Source organism: Panulirus ornatus, chromosome 65, assembly GCF_036320965.1.
Source record: "Panulirus ornatus isolate Po-2019 chromosome 65, ASM3632096v1, whole genome shotgun sequence".
Classification (NCBI taxonomy): domain Eukaryota; kingdom Metazoa; phylum Arthropoda; class Malacostraca; order Decapoda; family Palinuridae; genus Panulirus; species Panulirus ornatus.
Genome location: NC_092288.1, coordinates 1,887,751 through 1,909,295, shown reverse-complemented (window position 1 = coordinate 1,909,295; position 21,545 = coordinate 1,887,751). Strand labels below are relative to the sequence as shown.

The 21,545-nt window shown below is 41.9% G+C and overlaps 1 protein-coding gene across 5 annotated transcripts in view; it reads left to right on the top strand.

The window, feature by feature from the left end:
• The first annotated feature begins 317 nt into the window (after positions 1–317).
• LOC139746410 (metabotropic glutamate receptor) overlaps positions 318–21,545 on the top strand; it is a 52,276-nt gene continuing 31,048 nt past the window's right edge. For 3 of the 5 annotated variants that reach the window (XM_071657629.1, XM_071657625.1, XM_071657630.1), the window contains exons 1-2: positions 325–428; positions 972–1,164. The gene's annotated coding sequence lies outside the window, so the exon portion shown is untranslated. Of the gene's footprint in view, positions 429–971; positions 1,165–21,545 lie in introns of all 5 variants that reach the window. The other 2 variants (XM_071657627.1, XM_071657626.1) reach the window with 2 other exon arrangements.

The following is a 21,545-nucleotide window of genomic DNA, read 5'->3' as shown; positions in this document are numbered from 1 at the left end:
TGATTAGATACATCACGCCAAGCATCTACACACACACTGGAGCACAGCACAAACTCTCCCTCCAACCCCCCCCAACCCACCCCATCCCCTATATTTTTTATGCGCTTTACCATTCGTGTTTTAGGTGAATCAAATGATACATTGATCGTCTTAACAAATTTTCGTTCAGAATTTGTGTTCGTAAACGAAGTTTTATTAATGTGAAGGTAAATTTATCATACAGCTAGCTCAGATGATGTCTCTAATTGCTCCCACGTCGAGACGATCGTTTAGGAATCAGCGCGTGGCCGGGGCCCAGAGACTGTGGAGAAGCGTTTGTCACTCAGTGTCGTTGTAGCCAGCGTGTGGGAAGTACGTGCGGCTGGTGCGGCTCAGGAACTCATAACAAGCCGAACGGAGTTTTATTCCACAGTATTTTTGCGAAAAGTGTATGTTGATCTTACTAAACATTGTGTATTTCGTGGACAGAGTGCGTTGTGATGTCTGTTTATATTTTGGCAGTTGTGTACATTGAATTCCGCTCGGAAAATATCTTTGAAGGGGTTATAACTTTTATCATATGATTTTTGTACCTTTGAGTAACTATTGCGCAGCCAGTTTGTTGTAGTTGGTTACATATCAGTTAAGTTGGTATCGTGGATTACAGTTGTATTTACCTTTGCATTTAAAAGTTTATAGTGTGCGAAGAGGAAGAGCTCTGGAACTTTGGAACTTAAAAGAGCCCATAAAGGTGTTTGGTAGCAGAACTAGCGGTGATATACGTTCTCCATTCCAACCTTAATTTTCTTCAGCCTCAGGCAGCATATCCTCATGGGTACTTTCTTGCTTCTTAGGAATTCACTTAAATGGGTACCCATTTAAGTGGTTTCTGGATAGGGGTGAAATTTGTATGATATATATATATATATATATATATATATATATATATATATATATATATATATATATATATATATATATTGGCGTATTAGCGTAGGGCTGGTAGGTGATTGTGATCGTGACCAAAGTGAAGAGACTCCTGCAGGGTATTGCGGAGCCCGGGAGAGGCGCGGACACCCACGACCAAGGGGGAAAGTTGTGTGCACAGTGATCTTACGACCGGGGAAACCCTGGCGGTTGTGTGGACACCCTGCTGCTAGCCATCCCCTCAAACTCACCTGCAAGGTAAGCAACATTGTAGGTGTAATTGTTTCCAAAATTTTCAGGGTGTCAGCTGTGGAAATTATTAGACAGTTTCACTGCACATTCTAATTAATTTGTCATATTTTTCAACATGCTGATACTCTTATTAAAACAGATTCTTCCAGTTGATTGATATTGCATTAATATATTTCTTTTAGGTTTTCAACCGCTCTTATCGTACTTGAAACTACTGTGTGGTGCATATTCCTCCTTGATTTTGATGCTGAAGAACTGTGAATTTTTCATTTACAATACCAATATTTGTTCTGGTAATTTACTAGTTTCTCTACGCATCGTGTTACCTTTATATATTGTGTGAATTTGTTTCGTATTGTTAAGAGAATACAGTAACGGTTTCAGAGCATTATTTTCAACATTATAATCAACTTAATTGTAACATACTGCGATTGTAGTTATGTCGGAAAATATAGGGTTGCTTTACATAAGATTCGGTAGTGAACTTGTATGAAATCAACAGAACTTAAGAAAACCACTAATTTTCTTAATGATCTAAATTTATCTTAATGATTAATATTCTGGTCTAAAATCCAGTACCGCTACCCCCCGCAGAGCTAACTTCGCATAGCTTCTGGTCCCCTGAGGTTTAGATAACGTGAATGTTAAGAGTCCTCTAAGTTGCATCCCATTTAAAGTTTACCTTAAAAAATGGATAATAACTAAAGGGGGTACAATGTTGTACCCAAGACTTCAGATCTATCGTTACCATCACAAACATGGGTAGGTATTAGATACAGAATATCTTTATGTAATTGATGTTGATGTATGTAAATGTTTAAATGCACTTTGATATAACTGTTTCGTTTTGCACTAAAATAACGACTAGTACAAGCTGAATATTAGAATTCAAAACATGCAGAGTTCCTACTCCGAATATTATGGATGCAGCTCCCAACTCGACATTTCCCACCAAAAAAATAAATAAAAAGTCCACATAGCAGGCGAAGAAGACCTGCAACGGCCATTGTGAATTCCTGTATTAATCATCCGGACAAAGCATTTTAATATGAAGCAAAGGAAAATATATGTGGTTCGGGGGCCATGGCCGTGCCGATTCTCAGTAGATACTCTTCTGATCTTTTACTTCACCTATTAATTTTTCTCTTGCAGTGTGTCCCTCTTCCTGTATGGCGATCTTTCCGTACGTTATTGGTTTTATTTGATAGGGAATTTTCATTATGTACTTGGTGTGTAAGGGATGTCAGGGTTTTTATTACAGTATATCTAATTTTCTTGTGCTAGAATTCTTTACCTTGGGTTGAAAACAACAAAATTAAGGATTCTTCTCTATTCGTAGCCGATTCCAAAAGGAAATTCATTCCTCCTACATGAACTTAGGTGTTATTCAGCTATTTGAAAATATTTGTTATACATCTACAGGACAAATGGAACTTCTGAACATTCAAGGGAATTATGAAATGCAGCCTTTATAAAACAACAGCTGGTATGAATGATTATATTTTTTCGGTTTTGTTGGGAGATACGATTGATTTACAGCGTTTATGCCGTTTCCATCATCCATGCTGATGTGGCCAAACGACTTAGAATTTCATTAAACCATCATTGCTAATTGGCTTATTCTATTTTTTTCTAGCTTCATTTATTTGAAATCGTCGTAAGTCATAGCATTTTGCTGTACTTTGTCGTAACCGTAAGGTGCGCTGTTAAAAGTGTTGCTAAAATTATTAGATTTTGATAATTTAAGTCTGTATTAAGATAAATTTCTTAATGGATAATAAAGCCAGTCGACACAACGAGCAGGCTGTGAAAGTTTATAAACGCTGAATTTAATATTGTAAATCCGTGAGGTTAGACTTTCCGTGGCCTGGAGATGTAACCCAGTGAGGTCAGACCTTCATTCCCCAGAGAGAGAAACAGGTGCTGTAATCCTGAACTAAAGTGGTAACCGGTTGAATTGGGCAATTCACAGCTAATGTACCTGATAGCTGTGTGTCGATCTCATAAAAACTTGATTAGGAAAACCGCCTGGTAGGTTTCGAACTGACTTCGTGTTTGGCAAGTTTTTCGGACCTTTTTTCTGGTGTCATCTTGTGTTTGTTGTGGATATTGTTGGTCAGTCACTGTGCCACACAAGCTTCAGTAGAGGATACACGACAGAAGCTGTAGAAGAGGAACAAATCCTGAGGCTAGTAGGACTACTGTTTGCTTAACTTTATTGGTGTTGCCAGCCAGCCAGGCACATGTATACACAACCAGTACAATTATGTGCGTCTCCTGTGAATTTTGTTTACAAGTGTCTCAGATAGTGTGGTAAAATTCGTGGACGACCTGACGTAGTTAAAATTGTAACTATAAAGTGAGAACCCATTAAGCATAAGTGATATTGTAAGCCACTACCACCATCTACACCGTTGTTTGCTAAGGAAACGCACGTGTGTTAAACGTAAAATTCTTTTTCTTAAATGTAGTTACAGCTGCTTTGAACATGTTAATCACCATCATCCACTCTCTTATTTGTCCACAGCTTCAGGAAGGAATTGTTCAAACGGGAAAATTACTGTACCTGCATTTTAGTCGTTTGTGAAGTTTTTCTTTGATGTCAATCTTGATAGAATCTTATGGAAGCCTTTAAACTCTAGATTGTCAAAAACCGTCAGGATAACACCGAATGTGGTTGAAATCGACCACATAACTTATTAAGATTTGCGCGGGAGATGTCAGGTTTGGGTGGACATTTAAGTAAGAGCCACCTGGTATCCATATTAAACAGTGGCAGACCCATTTGGAATCTAAAAACTGAATGAGTGTGGTCATCTCAGAAAATACGTACCCATTAAACCTTATTTTTCTGTTGATTAGCACCATCTGGGAATCAGCTAAGGAAAAACACGGCCAGGACCATGGTGGAGTCACTACAGGTAGAAATGCTCAGAATTAACCGAACACAATTTTCGTTTTGAGTGATGTTGACCGACAGCTTTCTTTGGTTGTCTGGAAAATTTATTCAACAAGAAACTGGTTTATGTGTATAACGCAGGACAGTTTTTTTCAGTTTTTCTAGTGCTTATATCTTATCAATGACAAGTGCTGCTGTCAGCGACGCGGATGTACACATGAACCCCTATCGTTAAACTTATGCGACTTGTTGCAGAGCAAGTGATTGATAGTGGACCATAACTATATATATATATATATATATATATATATATATATATATATATATATATATATATATATCCATAAGTATGTGATAATAGCTATAAATACGGAACATTTGCATATTTCAGTATTTCCAGCTGAGTGGGCCTTTTGTTTGTGGCCAGTGCAGAAATCATGCACTTTACTGTATTATGCTATAATTGAGTTTTCCCTTGTTTTTGTGCACATGAGTAATGGTACTTAGCTCATAGTATCATGTGGAACTGTTTTTATGATGTTGTGGCCAAGAACTGTCACAGTTACCACATGCCTGGCTGCACCAAGCTGTGGGGATGTTGGTGTTGCTGTTATGTTTACATAACACGTAGAAATCGTAATTTTTGATATTTGAAATAGCTTCTATTAAAGCTAGATTTACTTCGCTTTGATTTTTTTGTTTAAAGCTCCAGTCACGGACAAAAGTCCACATCAAGGCCGGGCCATAATTGAAATATAGAGAATAGAGAATAATGAGAGGGAAAAAGACAAGGGAAAATATCTATTTCGGAGGAAGTGAAAAACCTGTCTTTTGAAATGTGCTAGGTCATAGTTTTGGGGAAATGCATGAGAGGGTAGAGTTCCAAAGCTTCGACGTGTAGGGAAAGAAACAGTAATCACGGCGGCACATTTCATTTCGCCTACGACAAACGCTTTATATCGAAGTAACTTACCCATTCCCTTTAGGGTCGAATAAGGCACGAGTAGATAGGTCATCCCTTCTTGAGGACCAAACTTTGGCTGGTACTCGCTTATAGGGTCCACTGTATTCTGTTGAAATGGTATGATTGTATGTTTCGTTCCTCCTAGAATATTTTTCTGTCTTGTACTGCTCTATTTACCATCTTGTACCTTCAGTTCCATTCTTACTATAAAACATGCATATTCCGAATAAGGTACTTTGTCCGTGTTTCAGTAAATGTTTTCAACAACACACTGCCAACGTATTGTACATAAATATCTTATTCTAGTGTTCGCTGTTGTACACAGGTTTTCCCGTAAAGTTAATGGAACTGACTGAGGTGGTGGTGTCCATGTGGCGAATCAAGGTTTTGATTTTTGTACACAGTTCTGCTTAGCAAACAAGTTCAGTGTAGTTCACCACAAAGCATGCGATAAGTAAAACTTCGTCATAAACAGCGGTTTTTCCATTTAACTCAGTTTATCACTAGTTGGTCCGAGTTTCAATGTTTGCTGATTCACTCCTTATCTCTTCTGATGTGTAAGTCTTTAAGGTTTGGATCAGGCTTTTACAGACTTTCTCTCTAGTCAACAGCAGATTATGATTCGCAAGCTGTTCACATTTTTGCAGCACTGCTTTATAAAATAAGTTAGAAGTAAGGAACATCTATCGTCTAAGTTGCACGCTGCCTTCCGGAATGCGTAACCCCATCAAGGAGTGACGTGGACCCCCAGGAATGCTACTTATGAACACAAGTAAGCACAGTGCTTCTCTGGTTTCAGAAGCTTCCTTGAAGATCTGTGCAGTCAGTATTTTTTCAGCCTTCCTCTGCACCATGCCATTTGCAGATTGCGCGGTATGTGCTTCCACGCAATCTGTTGTGATAACGCATAGTTTCCGAGATATATATTCACCTTGTAACGTAGTTATCTTTATCGCTTACTGATTCTCTCTCTCTATCTCTATCTCTCTCTCTCTCTCTCTCTCTCTCTCTCTCTCTCTCTCTCTCTCTCTCTCTCTCTATATATATATATATATATATATATATATATATATATATATATATATATATATATATATATATGGATGAAATGAACAATATATTGCTGAGAAACAACGACTATTAACAGGTGTGACAGCCAATAATGGAACAGACAAGTAAGTACTCAGCTTAGTTTGATCAAGGTAAGGGAAGGATGTACCCATACTGAAGTATGTACCAGAGTACTTGTATTAGAATTTTTCCGTAGGAACCGTAGCCTCTTACATAATTAATTTATGTAAGTTTACACTTTGACATACATGTAAGTACAAAAAGAAGACAGGAAATATAAGACGTATTCGCATATAAACAAGGTTATCTGCTGAAGGTTACCGAATTGCAAAAATCGGCGCTGAGGATGAATTTAGATCCTGAATCATTATTTATTATAATAGCGAAAACAGTTGATTCTGAATCACATTTAAGTTTATAGTAAATATGCCTCTATGCGGTTTTGTATTACTAGGAACTTGTGTATTGTTGGGAGAGTGGAGGAATATCATCTGTGAACGGGGTTCTTGAGGGTGGGATATATCCACCGGCGTCACCTTTCACATTCCCATGCTGCCCGTATAGCGGCCATGGTCTTCATTATTAACAGTCAGTGAATCATGGGTTACTGTCTAACTGTGCACCCATCCTCCCTCCCTCCCCCCGCTCCCTAGCATGGCCAAGATTGTACGCTCCAGTTGGAGGTGTTTATGTTATCAAGAGCAGTGACTGGCTCACCTGGTGACAGTTTTGCCTTGTGACAAGCACGCTAGCAGGTCAGTGGCTATAATTGAGTTAGCGACCCTGAGTTTGTTCAGTGATGGGAGTTGAGACCAGTACGTCTTAGAGACGGATCCACCCGGTTATTGATAGCCGTTAACTAGTGAGTGCCGTGCTTGGTGCCTGACTGGCAGTGTGACGATTACGTGTAGTGAACGCTTCTCAGTCTGTCCGCTTGGTGAAGAGCCAGCCTTAACTTCACCCCTGAGTCACTGCCGCTCCTCACTTCACACCCGCTAGAGGAAGCACAGTCAACCTGATGATATGATTGCTTGAAAGATGATAACATGAGACATTGACAAAGACTTTCCTTCAGTAAGAGTTAATTATGCAGAACGTCCTTCGTCATTGTTTCCTTTAATGATGGTGCACTTACATCCCATTATATTTAATTATTAAATGATGTAATGCAGGATATTACGGAACAGGATCATGAGGTGAGACTTCCTCTGTTTCACAGGACATTAAACCAATCGTTGCCACACATTAGCAGGTGACACAATGTAGTAAACCATAGACCAGACCATTTAACCTGACGGTTAATGATAGTAACATCACCAGATCTTGAGACACTCATTAGTAAGTATACCTTGCATGACTGACTGCTTATGTAACAGTACATGACACAAGAAGAAACCTCACAAAACCTACTCGTGCCAGATAGTTTTCCTGAGATTCATTACCTCGTCTTCCTTGGGGTTGGGGAGGCTTTTGAAGAAAGGGCGTCAAGCAAATATTCGCTGCTTGTCAACGTGATTCAGCTCGGGTAGATCATTGGGGGGGGGGGGGGGGCACTGTGCAAAGCAATGGTTCCCAGAGAGATCGTTGTAGACCTCCCCTTCCTTTAGTTAATGGATCGTTGGAACTGTGCAGGGGATCGATAAGATTTTAGGGGTCAGAAAAATTTTACTGGATTAGGTTGCAGTCGTTGTTAAACGTTATTTCGTAGCCACGAAATAAGTTGGTGTTATCCCACGTTGTAGACTTGGATGTGTATACTAGCCTATGGTTTCGTTCTCAGCTGAGTTGATGGGCACCGCTAGGTTGTGTATTATCGGTCTTGCTAAGCTAGGTTTTCCCAGGCAGTGTTGTCGGGTGCTATCCAGGCTGCTGTTTTGCGCTAGTTTTTAATGATTTATTTATGTTTGTATTGATATATTTGCCATAACTGTGGCACGTTTAAAGTTTTGCTCTAGGGCAAGGCTGTGAAAAGAATTGCCCACTAAACAAAAGGCAACACGTCTGTGCTGTTTTCATGGGGTGGTAGACTTCGCCTCTCGTGATACATTTGTTCTTGTCACGTGCTGTGGCGCCGCTGCACTGGAACACTTGGATCTCTATCTCATGCTCTGTTGAAGTCACCTGCTCTCTCTCTTAACACACTTGTTAAACCTTGACTTTTTTAGGTTACTTGTTTTGATTTCTTCTTCTTCTTCTTATTATTATTATTATTAGTATTAGTATTGTTATTATTATATCATTATTATTACTCTCATTCCACCTATCGACACGCTGGTAGTTGAGATATTCATGTAACTTTATAGTTGTCTATGAGGGTTTGCCACCCGATGATGAATATGTTCTTGAATTTGTGCGCGTTCCCTGTAGATGGTTTTGTAATATTCCTATATTAAGTTCAGAAGTGGTGTAATGAGTTTGTGTGCCTATTTGCTGGTGACAATATTAACCGAAATCAAGACTTTATTAGTAACCAAATCACGGAATTTGTGTCCGACAAAACAAAGCAAAAAAAAAGAAATCGCAACATAGAACCGAATTTTCTAACCATCTTAGCGATTCAACTTTTTAAATGTATACTTTATAGAACGTAACTTAGAATGTGGTCAGGGACACAGGAAAGTAGAAAAAAGTATACGCGAATATAACAAATTTTATGAGATAGCCTGTTAGTTTTTTAGAAAGTTAAGGACGAGCATTTAGTTGTAAGTTGAAAGATAATCAGTTTCTAGTTTGGGATCGTTTGTTTTAATGCTGGAACTAAAGCCAAGTGTTTAAAACCCATTAAGGTTCCGTTTAGAACCCACACATGGGTTGGTTTGGGACTGATGTTAAACTTATAAGGAAAATATTGTTTGAGATTACGACCACGAAGGCAGATCTAGACAGGTCAGATACTTGACTGATTAACGTTAACCATGGGATGAAAAGTGAAGATGAGACACTTAGGAGAGTCGGCAATAGCTATCATCAGCAAATTACAGAATTTAACGTGTGAGAGACTTGGGGGTTGACACAGTTCCCAGCATGTCACCGGAACACTCCGGGTCAGTTTGCAGGTTAGATATTGTTGTCAGTATCAAATTGCCATAAAGTATATGATTAAGGGAATGATTAGATAGAATATATGATTAAGGGAATGATGGGATAATGTATAAGACTACGGAATGATTAGATAACGTACCTAATTGCAGCAATGATAGAACAAAAAAAATTGCATCGATGAATAGACACTTCATTCGAGATGCATACACGAGAGGGGGTCTAGCGGCTGGCAAGATAGCTAAGGCCGTAGTTGTACCAGCAGGACAATGGAGTTGACTGTTTTCCGAGTCCCTAGATAGACCTCAGTCTCGATACCTGACACCACTTTGAACAATGAGAGATATATATCAAGTAGAGAATAAGAGCTTAAGGAAGACTTAGAAAAGTTACGAAGAAATATTTTTGTAGTAATAGAATAGTACACGATTAGAGCAAAAGAAACGATGAAGCAGTCAACGCTGAGGCCTGAGACATAAATAGATAATGGTACGTGGCCTACATACACACGTAGGTAATTGTAAATAGTTACACGCTGGGGCCTCACGAGCGTAGAACTATTCCTCGTACTGTAAATATAGGTAAAAATCGCGATAAACCGGCCCAAACGCACACACACATGCGCATGCGTATTTTTATGCATGCGTGCGGTCACTCCCTCACCGTCGTTTTCTTATCTATATAGCCAGTCTGTAGTTATGAGCAGAGGTACAGGCAACACTAGAGTGTTGACAAGATTCAGTCATGGTGTGAGGGTGGTGAGCAGCGTCTTCCTGCTTGTGTTGTTATGGTGACCGTCCTGGTCGCTGGTGTTACCAAAGCCGCACATTGCATACACAAACGTTCTCACACGGAGGTTGTGCCTTATCTTAACCAAGCAGACGTTGGGGGAAAATGATCTCTATTCTTCTTTAAGAGCGTTCTCCTGAAGCCACACGTCATGAATATTGATTTACCTCCTTCCTTCAAATTTGATTTAGAATTACGTAATTCCTTAGAATATAATGGGATTTTTTTTTATATTTCTCTTTTGAATATAAGATTTATGGGAATTGGAATTGAGTTATCATGGTTTCAAATCAAGGTTTTACAAGGTTTAAGTTGAGCAGCAGTGTGTCAACGTTCCCACTTGAGTGAAGAATGTGTGTGTGAGTGAGGTGTGTGGGGAGTCACACGGCTGGAAGTAGTCCCTGACTGCCTGGGAAAAGTGATGATGCCACGAACAATAGAGCCTCATCGGTCTGCAGGCCAGGGAGGTTCTAGGAACTCTCCATCCACCACCAGAACCGGATCTCTCATTTGCTGTTGACATTGATTCTCAGGTGTTAGTCACCAGAGTATGGGGACCTAATCACCTGCCTTTAAAGAGATTTTCTTCTCTCCAAAGACTTCATATGATATTTTTTTTTTTTATAGTGTAAAGGTATTCAAAATACCTCCGCCTGCACATGGTTACACCTGGAGTCACTTTGGCGAGGCTGTATCACGGGGTACAGCGTCGTCAAGATTGTCTCACTCCAAAGGCGTCCATGATTTTCTCGCTCCTGGAAGTAGCGTAGTCTTGGAGCTGCAGGAGCAGCTTACGCCAAGTACCTATCCATCGATCAGCTCCAAAGGCATGATGAATAGCTGGACTGGCTTTGAGAAGGATACCGTGCCCAGAACTCGAACCATAGCCCGTGAGATTTGTATTACGGAAGTTCTACTCTCATGTGTGAGTGGAATTACAATTTGTAATGACTTACAGTACGAAGAGGGAGTTCCATCTCTTGAAACTTTTATAGTAACATACTATTTAAGAAGGTTATATGCATATTATGTACAATCACTGCTACGTGTAGTTCATTCCATTCATCCACAACTCTGATACTGTAATGGTACAAGGACTTATTTCCATTTTTAGCAGATTCCTTGATTAATTCTTCTTGTGACCTCTGGTTGCTCTTGCTTCCAATCTTTGTAAGAACAGTCAGTGTCACTCTGGTGTAGAAACTGTGAGGTTGTGCTCAAGTCTACCCTTCCTCCCTTGTTCGTGTTGGGCACCTTCGAAACCTCCATCCTCTGCCTATATTTCAGCTTACTTAAGGTAATCTTATCTCCTGCTCTCTGAGGACGTCGTCTGCTGGTCCTCTGACTCGTAGTGAAACTTGAGAAGCGTATTCTAATTTAGGTATAAGTTGGAAATAGCCCATTGAATATGTCATCCTTGTACGACAGTGCAAGTTCAATATTAACCAGTAGAAAGTTTCTTTCCTTAACAATTCTGATGTGGTGCTCTGCCAACCTGTTGGGTATAGTGCCGACGTCCAAATCCCCTTCACACACACAGTCATACAGCTTGTAACCTAGAATTGATTCATAACGAGACCTCCGTCATTGTTGTATTTTCATTTTTTTTTTTTTTAAATGTGCGTGGGTTGAATTTCATCAATCGTACATCATACCAAGACTGGATCTTTTCTAAGTCCCTTTGTAAGTTGATGCAATCCTGGTCATTCTCGACTTGTGTCATAACCATAACATCATCCGCAATCATTCACTTGGGAGTCCAATGCTTCTGGCAGGTCATTTACGTAGTTGTAAAAAGGGCGCATCGTGATATCCCCAACCCACTTAGATAAGGCTCTAGTGACAGGTGTTCTCTCGTCCTTTTCCTTAATATAATTTCGATCCAGTCTCCCTTTTTTACGCCTATCTGAAAATCCAGCTTCTTTACCATCCTTGTGATACAGTGTCTAATGCATTCTGGCATTCCAGGGAGACACAGTCCCCCATCCATCTCCTCCGTCTAAAACGGAGCTCATTCTCTTGTAAAAACCTTAGAAATATGTTATGCATTAAACTCATTTTCCCTGGATCCCTGTAGGTTTTCGCTGCGGTATTGTCTCCATTTCAAGTAAGTATTCATTTGCTTTCAGAAAAGAATTTCGTGTGTTTTCCACACCACAGTTATCGGAGACACAATTCGAAAGTTTAATATTGTTCGTTTTTATGGAAACATACGATATTTCCTTTCTTTATTTCGTTGTCACTAACACCCTCTTCCAACACAGTTGTGTGTGACGCCCATAGCCATAGCCATTTGATTGATGGGTCGCAACGTTGATAGTTGCGCTACAAAATCTCACCCTGTTGTGTATGTATATATGTATGTATGATTACCTGGTCATATCATTGCTGTCACCACCACTATTAGCGAGCACCACCCACCTCCACCACACCTTGATGTCCACCATCACCACAACCACCAGCAGTGCAGGTGGCCTCTGCCGTGAAACAGAGCGTGTCTTATGTTAACCGATGAACCTGTAATGAGTCTGTGTCTCCCCAGCACCGTGTTGCCTCTTGCCTTCCCTGATGCCTGTCACCACTGGTAGACTTGGTAGATGTTAGGCTCACAGGGAGACGGTAGAAACACAAAAGACTCTTAAACTCACTGGAGATACTCGAAAACCCCACAGGAGAGACTCTAGACTCACAGAAGAGCTTGCATTGTCTCTTCGTGACGCCCTGCATCATGTAACTGAACATCTATTGATCTTCCACGGGTGTCGGACCGGCACACGACAATTTGGTAATGTTGGAGGGTGTGTGGTGCCATCCAGTGTTGTGGTAACGCGTGAGACACTAATGTGTCACTTTGCCTATAACACCGGCTAGATGACACGAGTAACCACGTAGCAATCCACACGACACCAGTTGACGCTGAAGGACATGATGGCGCCAAAGAACAACATCAAGATAATATCTCCAGCGGCAGTTAGCATGTCGCTTGTAACTGTCATTAGCACTAACACAATAATAAGAATAGGATTGTTTAGTACTTGCTACTGGTAGAAGTGAGATTTGGCTTCGATCATCAGTAATTATGTTTACATGTCGGTACATAAACAGAACTGAACAGGGACAGTGACACTTGTATAGATGTATACCTTATACGACCATTGACCTGTACGACCCTTGAGCACGACCTTTAGGTATAATGGCCTGAAGCTTCATGATGGCATGGGAGCTGCTGGCGTCCTGCAGGTAAACAAAGGTTTACAGAGGGTGCTACATCCTCACGGGCGATGGTTGCATTACGAGGCGCAGACGAACACATTGTGTGGATGACTGTAAGAAGGCGTACACGGACTGTGGAGATGACGACGTATATGCACACGACCGTAACATTGTATTAAGGACAAGAATGCAACCGCGAGTCCGCACTCCAGTCTTGCCCTGGGAATGAAAACATGTGAACTGAACGGAAGAAAAGACACAGATACGCTATGAAAAGCATAGAGATATACTAGTACGTACGCCTTCTGCCTTTATCGTAACGAGTTTGGAATACGATAGGTAAAAAATCAACTGGATAACAGGCGCATGAGGGGGTGGAAGGTCGGTTACCCCTGCCTCTTCAATAACCACACTGGTGTCAGTATTAACCACACTGAAACACCACACACTACTGGCGAGTAATTCACCTGGCCTCACCATGCGTTCCGATAAGAGGACTTACTCAAGTGCCGAACCCTGGATTGGTTATTAAGAGATCAATACATAACAAGTGTACCTGTTACTTAAAACCAACAAAATATTTATAGAAAAAAATGATCTCAATCTCGGCACGGCTCATCCTGCACAACAGTTACCTGGCAGGGCAGTATCTCACGTGCTCACTCGTGCTTGACATCACAGATCGAGTGGAATTTGTGTGAAATGAATGACTCGTGCGATTTAATATTTTTAGAAAGAAAACAAAAAACATTGGGATGACGTTGCGGGAGTTAGTAGTGCCTTTTTCTGAGTGAGGAGAGACGGTGTGTTGAACTGCTGCTCCTCAGGTCAACAGAGGCTAAGCTGTGACCATGACGACCCCGGCTCCTCCCACCGTCGTGGTGGTGCAGGGCAATGGAACCCTCATGTCACAGTGGGTAAAGTTAAAGTAGTAGTTATTTTGCCGACTAGTCGTCATCGGTGAGTCGTAGCATTTTGCTGACTGGTTTGCTTTCGTGTTTTCCCACTGACTGAAGTCGTCCACTTCTCCTAAGGAAAGGTTTTGCAAATATCGAGATTCATACAAATAGTACTTTTGATGTGAGCAAAATGAACAACTTTGATTGCATTACTAATGACAACACAACCTGTAATGATACGTAGAAGATTTTTGTTGTACAAATATCAAGTATTGTGTGGAAAGTAAACAATTGCAATATACTCTTTAGATAATGGGTTGGTTGTGTAGTGGGCAAGAGAACCTGCTGGCTCCATGGTGGGTCAGATGGTGGAGTGTGCAGTGAGTTCATCGCGTGGATCCACCTGCGATAGACTGGCAGTGACAGGAGTTAAAGTCTCGGGGATTTTTTTTCCCCCCACAGAAGTCTGGTGTGTGGTGGAAATCACCATTCGCTTGCTGCAGTGTTCAAAGGTAGCTAGGTTATAGACCACAACTCATAATCCTTTCGTCTCGTTATCAGAGGTAAGTCTCATGTCTTTTACAATTTTACATAATTAAAACATCAGCAGACGTGGGTAGTAGACCATTGTACTGGAATTCTTGTCAAATAGAGTAAGTATGAGCGAGCGTGCGTTATGCACACCTGGCGCGGGTAGTGAGCCAGTGTGGCGGGTTGGGCTGGTCTCGGGTAGTGGCCACCGTACACCACCCTCCTTAATGCTGGAATCACACTCGTGCTCAATTTGTCCCCCACGAAGAAGCACTCAAGAGTCACGCGCATGGTTACCCCGGTATCCCCCACCACCACCACATCGGGTCGCTCGGCGGTACTTGCTCACGTTTTCCACCCACTTCATTACCCCCTCCAGGGGTACCAGCACCGACCCCTCCCATTTTCCTGCAGTGTTACCATCATGCACAGTCAAGTGGGAGCTTACTGAACATTACCCATAATAAATGTTTTACGTGATTAAACATTTTAGATCACCGTTGGATATTTAACAATGGTTTAAGTATACCGTGATGCAATTATTTGATTCCGTGACATTTTTGTTTAATGTTTATTGAATTTACTTAAGGGTGTTTAATGGAATCGTTACGTCCATTGACGATACCGTGTAGTGAATGGTGACTTCTTTTGCCATGTTATTTGGTCGTGATCTTATGATAGTGACGAATTATGCTCAGATTTAAAGGTTTAGATATAGGGATTTATTTTGTCCATTGTTATGATTCTCATTACCGCTTGCGGTTTTTATGGTGTAATTTTATTATCATTATTATTAATAATATTATTAATCTGCATAGTGAGATAGTTGGAAGCGGTAAGATGCAGAAGAATAGGTCAGGAGGGAGGAAGGAGATGGTTACACATATTTCAGGTCAAGGACAGCAGACTTACGATGTAGTAGATGTAGACGGACGGAGCAAGTATGTGGTAGTTTAGATGAGGTGTGAGGGAAGCGGACGGGAAATGTAGATTATTTTTGGATAGCTATGCGGGCAGCGCAAATGATAGTCCAAACGGTCCATAAATAAGCAGGTGGAACTTGTTTGTTAAAGAATAAAGAATCAAGGATCTACAGGGTAGTGTTGAAGCACACAGTGATACAGAGTTGTACAGTATGTTTACAGTGGAAGACACATACTCCACCACTGACCGAGTGCCAGGGTGGAACACCGAAACAATTGTTCGATGGGATTTTAATAGCCATGTGAACTGTCTAGACCACGGGAGGTAGCCGGCCCTGATTCTATCTCGTCATGTGTACTCGGGTGTACAATGTGGAGAAGGCTAGACAGTTTAGCAAGTCCCTGGGGGAGGTGTTGGTACCAGGGGTTTGGCCGCGAGGAAGTGTGTCAGTTTTTCTGGAATGCGATCAGAAAACATGACAGATTTCTGCCTCGTATCACTGTCGACCACAATCTGTAGATTATTATAAATATTTCATTAGCTTTGAGATTATGAAAATAGATCGTTAGAAAACAACTGGATGTGTGCCTTCAAGGAAGACAACTGGATGTGTGCCTTTAGGGAAAACAACTGAATGTGTGCCTTCAGGGAAAACAACTGGATGTGTGCTTGCAAGGAAAAAACTACCGAAGTGAGGAGCAGAACTGGTTCAAAGAGATGAGGTCATGCTTGGCAAATCTTAAGAGATGCGAGTGATGGTGTGCGTGTTCTGGGTCTGCCGGAGGCCATGTTATAGTCTCCTCCGCACGAGGTCAGTAGGGAAACTGGATTTTCAGACGGCCATAAGAAGAGGATTTCTTTGTTTGAACGACAGGTAATTAAGCGGAAGAGAACAGAGGATACATATCAGTGGTACATTGTCAAACAGGTTAGAATATTCGGCGATGTCCCTCAGGGCTGAGTCTTACCGCCGCTGCTCTTCCTGATATATGTAAATGACCTGCCAGCAGAGTGCGAATGATTTCTAAATATACTTCATGATGTTTAAATTTTTAGAGAAATAGTAAGTATTTGAATTACAATGTGGCAAGTAGAGATCAGAGTAGGATCCAGCTTTATATTGAGTATTTTTGGGACAGACTGCAATGAAGTCACCTTATCTTTGTCATGTGTCTGGGAGCAGCCGACTGTGAGAGACCTGCATGTTGACCTACTAGTCAGAATGTCCACAGAAAAGTATACTGGGAGTGTTGCGATAAAGATACATTACAGATTTAAACCCAGGTTAAAGTATTTATCATCACTTAAGTCATATATATATATATATATATATATATATATATATATATATATATATATATATATATATATATTCAAACTATTCGCCATTTCCCGCATTAGCGAGGTAGCGTTAAGAACAGAGGACTGGGCCTTTGAGGGAATATCCTCACCTGGCCCCCTTTCTCTGTTCCTTCTTTTGGAAAATTAAAAAAAAAAAATGAGAGGGGAGGATTTCCAGCCCCGCCCCCTCCCCTTTTATATATATATATATATATATATATATATATATATATATATATATATATAGAGAGAGAGAGAGAGAGAGAGAGAGAGAGAGAGAGAGAGAGATTTCCAAGAGAGAGTCCAGCTGTTGGAATCTGAATTTCAGGTTAACTCAACTTGGCAGCGTCGATAGTGAATAACTTTTTTGTAGTAAAGAGCAACAGATCAAGTAGAGAACACAGCTTGGAAGAGAACAAGAATAGAGTAGAGGAAGAGTGGAAGAAGGTATGCGAAGAAAATGCCTATAGAGAACATCCACGATGAAAACCATTATATATTAGGCAAGACAGGCCAAGTGATGGAACCTTTTGAGTGTAAAATTCCACCCTTTTATGTACATATTGAAACGACATGCGCGCGCACACACAAAAAAAAGACTAAGTAAGGGCAGCCAAGATAACTAAATAATGAATATCATTCAGTAAGTGTGAGGCGATACAACAATGGAAGTAACAAAAACTGTCAACAAAAATATACAGCAGAAACAGAGATATCATACGTGCACAGTGGTCTCCCACGTTAGCATGTTTACTTAAGAAAACAATACATGCAACCAATTTTCTTTGAAAAGTCTTGGTGGGGGGGCTCTCTATTGCTATCCTATCCCTCTTCTGATGTTTCATACTTTTCTGCACTTACATCACCACATTGAGTCATTTTTATTCTTTCTGTTTTATTTTTTCTGCCTTTGCATTATGCATCAAAGATTAGAAGTAGAGGTTGATGAAGCCTGTGGGGGCTGGTGCAGCCTGTGGGGGCTGGTACAATCTGAGGGGGCTGGTGCAGCCTGAGGGGACTGGTGAGCCTGAGGGTGCTGGTGCAGCCTGCCATATCTTCACAAGTAGTCCACTCACTCGTCGTGTCCGGCTTACCATCCACTCTCCAGTGACACCAAACCACACCCACAACTGTCGCATTGTAACAAAATGATCGCAAAAGGTACATCTTGATTATATTTGGTGATTTTTGTTTGTACAGTTTGTTAAAGTGAAGCCTTGTTGAGATATTGCTAGAGACACTGGACAGAAAGGTATGAGCAGTTTGGTAAGTGTCATAGATTCTGTTTTGGTATGTTTCCCGCCATGATGGGTTAGAGAAGCACCTGAACTTGAATGAAGCCATCATAATTCTAGCTGATGTTTTTCTCTACCCAGATGTTTGTTTACATATTTGATTTACTCCTGTAGGAAGCCATGCTGAGTTTATCGACTTTAAGATGTCATGTTAGTGTGTTTATATCAAACATTTCCTATTAAACAGTACGTTTTGAGGAATATCTTGTCATAGTGAACATGCATGACATCACGTGATATTTTTGTTCTTCAGTTAGCGTTGTTTATACTGATCAGCACAGTGAGCTAGACAGACTTTTGACAAGGCAGAGCGGGCCAGGCAGACCTGCCCACCAACTCCACCACCACTTCCCATACTCCCCCACCCCAACAACCCATCACCCCCTCCCCCCCACCACCACATGCTCACCTTCGGGCTTCTTACCATCCCCACCTCCCTCCACTCCACGCGGCTCACTTACATGTTTATATAAAAAAGAATTTCCCGAGTTCCTCAGCAGCCCAACAGCTCCGAAGTTGATTGTATACTACCACCATGTGTTGACAGCCTTACCCTGGCACTGTTGGCACTACTCCCCCGCCGCTCTTTAACGTTTGTCACTCCTGGTGCCAGTGTCTATCGCCAACATTTGTTGTCGTGTTTAGTGTGGATGTGTTTATATGTCATAGAAAGTTTAATGTACTTAATAGTACCTACCAGAAGCGAGTGTTTACTAACGAGTACCTACCACGCGAATACTTACGAGTACCTACCACGAGGGTGTTTACGTGCAAGTACTTACCACGAGAGAATACTTACTTACGAGCACCGCACTTACCATGAGATTTTGCCAAAATGCAGGACTATCGCGTAGCGCTGCCCACAAGAAAATGTAGAGTTACCAGGAACGAGTCGTGCGAGTTATTCGTTGTCGGGTGTTACACGTGAGATGAAGCAGCTGTATTTGTGTGGATTGCAAGCAATCAGCCCACGTGTGGGGAAGGGAGAAAGATGAGACAGGTACCTAGGCCGAAGGAATGACACTTGACATCCGCTAAAGTGCTTGCTCATTGTCCGGACATCACTAACCCTCTCGATATCTAGTTGGTAATGTACCTCGCTGGTCGGCGGCTACCCAATACTTACTACCCAGAGAGAGAGGAAGGTGGATGAACATGGAATGGGTGCAGTAAACATGTTTACTTCACGGAAGGTGGCGAGAGGCAGTTCGCACACCGGCACCTTCAACTGGCCAGGAATTGAACATTCCACTTGTATGTGTGAGTGCGTGCGCGCGCGCGATTTCCTATTTGTGTAAACGAGGAGGGAGTTTTATGCTTGCAGGTTCCCATCACAATTTCTTTTCTCTTTCGTTTTCTTAAACCTAAAATTGAAGTGTTCCATGTATTAGCGTTTCTTGTTCCATTCGTACACGCCGCAATATTACTTGTGTTGCTTAGTTTCTTGACCTTAGTTTGGCCAGTTTCTACAAAATATGAAAGAACAGTTCAGTGTCGACGACGTTGTCAGGGCGAATCGCGGATGTTAAAGGTGTGACCAGTGGTGAAGTCTCAGTAATGACTCACACACACATGCATGTAAACAGGATGTGTGTGAGTGTGTAATATGTGAGGACATTTGTGTACTTTTCTTTCAGGAACTTTTCTCGTGCCGGTGTGCCTGCCTGGTTCTAGGAGTGTGGACTGCCCTGCTTCACACATGGATAACCATGCAACACCTACCATCATACTTGAGTTACGTATTAATTCCAGGTAATACGTGAGGGTGTTGGCTCGTCCCTGGCGCGTCCGACCCGCGCGCCGGCCGGTCCCACGGCTTCCCTGCCTCCGCCTGGCCTCCACGGCTGGTTGTTTATCCTCGTGAAGTGCGACCTTCTTGCCCTCCTTTGTTCGTCGTGTTGGTTTATCGTAGATTTTCTTGTGTTCATATTGACCTTCCTGCTGGTGTGGCGACCTGGGTATCGTCCTCCCGGGCCTGTGGTAGCCCTAGGTGTGGTAATGACCTACACCACACTCGGCCACCTCTACGTGCATACCTCTGGACGGTGGCCGACGCTCACGTGAGTGTCAGTCCGACCTCCCGACCGCTCGCTCCTGCTTGCACCGCAGCAAATGAGTTCCACTCACATTGCAAAAAGCTCTCGCTTGTTGTCTGGTGTGTTAGTAATATATTTGGACAGTTTCAGTGGAAGGTTGGTGAAGGTTGGGAGGGAGGCTCGGAAGACGTTATATTCCGTGAAGTTGATGGGTAGATTGTTGGGGTTTATTGTTTAGAGAGTTTGGTCCTGCCGGTATGTCCGGTGCCCCACCTCTCTCTCTCTCTCTCTCTCTCTCTCTCTCTCTCTCTCTCTCTCTCTCTCTCTCTCTCTCTCTCTCTCTCTCTCTCTCTCTCTCTCTCTCTCTCTCTCTCTCTCTCTCTCTCTCTCTCTCTCTCTCTCTCTCTATATATATATATATATATATATATATATATATATATATATACTTTGTCGCTGTCTCCCGCGTTAGCGAGGTAGAGCAAGGAAACAGACGAAAGAATGGCCCAACCCACCCACATACACATGTATATACATACACGTCCTTACCTATACATCTCAACGTATATATATATATATATATATATATATATATATATATATATATATATATATATACACATGTACATGATTCATACAGTCTCCCCTTATTCATTCCTGTCGCCACCCCGCCACACATGAAATGACAACTCCCTCCCCCCGCATGTGCGCGAGGTAGCGCTAGGAAAAGACAACAAAGGCCACATTCGTCATGTATTTTCAATCTTTCTATCCATCTATCTCTGTCTCTCTCCCATGGTGACCTCCTTGACTTTTCTACAAGGGCTCTCGATCCTTCTGCTTTCCTATCCTCTCTTTATCTCTATACAAAGGAACTACAAACACCTGCGGAATCCAGATTAATGCTTACAAACTTTCACTTTTTTCTTTCATCCGAGATGGCCTTGATGGGGAATAGTTTGCCATGTCGGCCATTACTAATATATATATTGTGGGTCCTACATTATTGCTGTCCTCTTGCAGGTAACCTCTCTATAGGGTGTCGTTCCCATGCACTGTCTTCCAGCAGTTGACGTCGTACTCGACCATGAAATTCTTCCTGTGTCTCTCTAAGTGCTGTGGTGGTCCGACTGGCTTTCAGTTTCTGAACTACATTGGACAGAACATTTATGAGGCCCGCTCACGTCACCCACCACCTACACTTTACACACCACTCCACCCCCACGACCCCGGCCACCCACGAGCCACGCCACCCTCGTCTCCTGCACCTAACACCACACGAGTCATACAATACACAGTAACACCAGCACCACGCCGAGGGTGTTCTCCTCCCCTATCCGTGTCCTCCTGTCTCGCCTGTGTCCTCCTGCCCCACCCGTGTCCTCC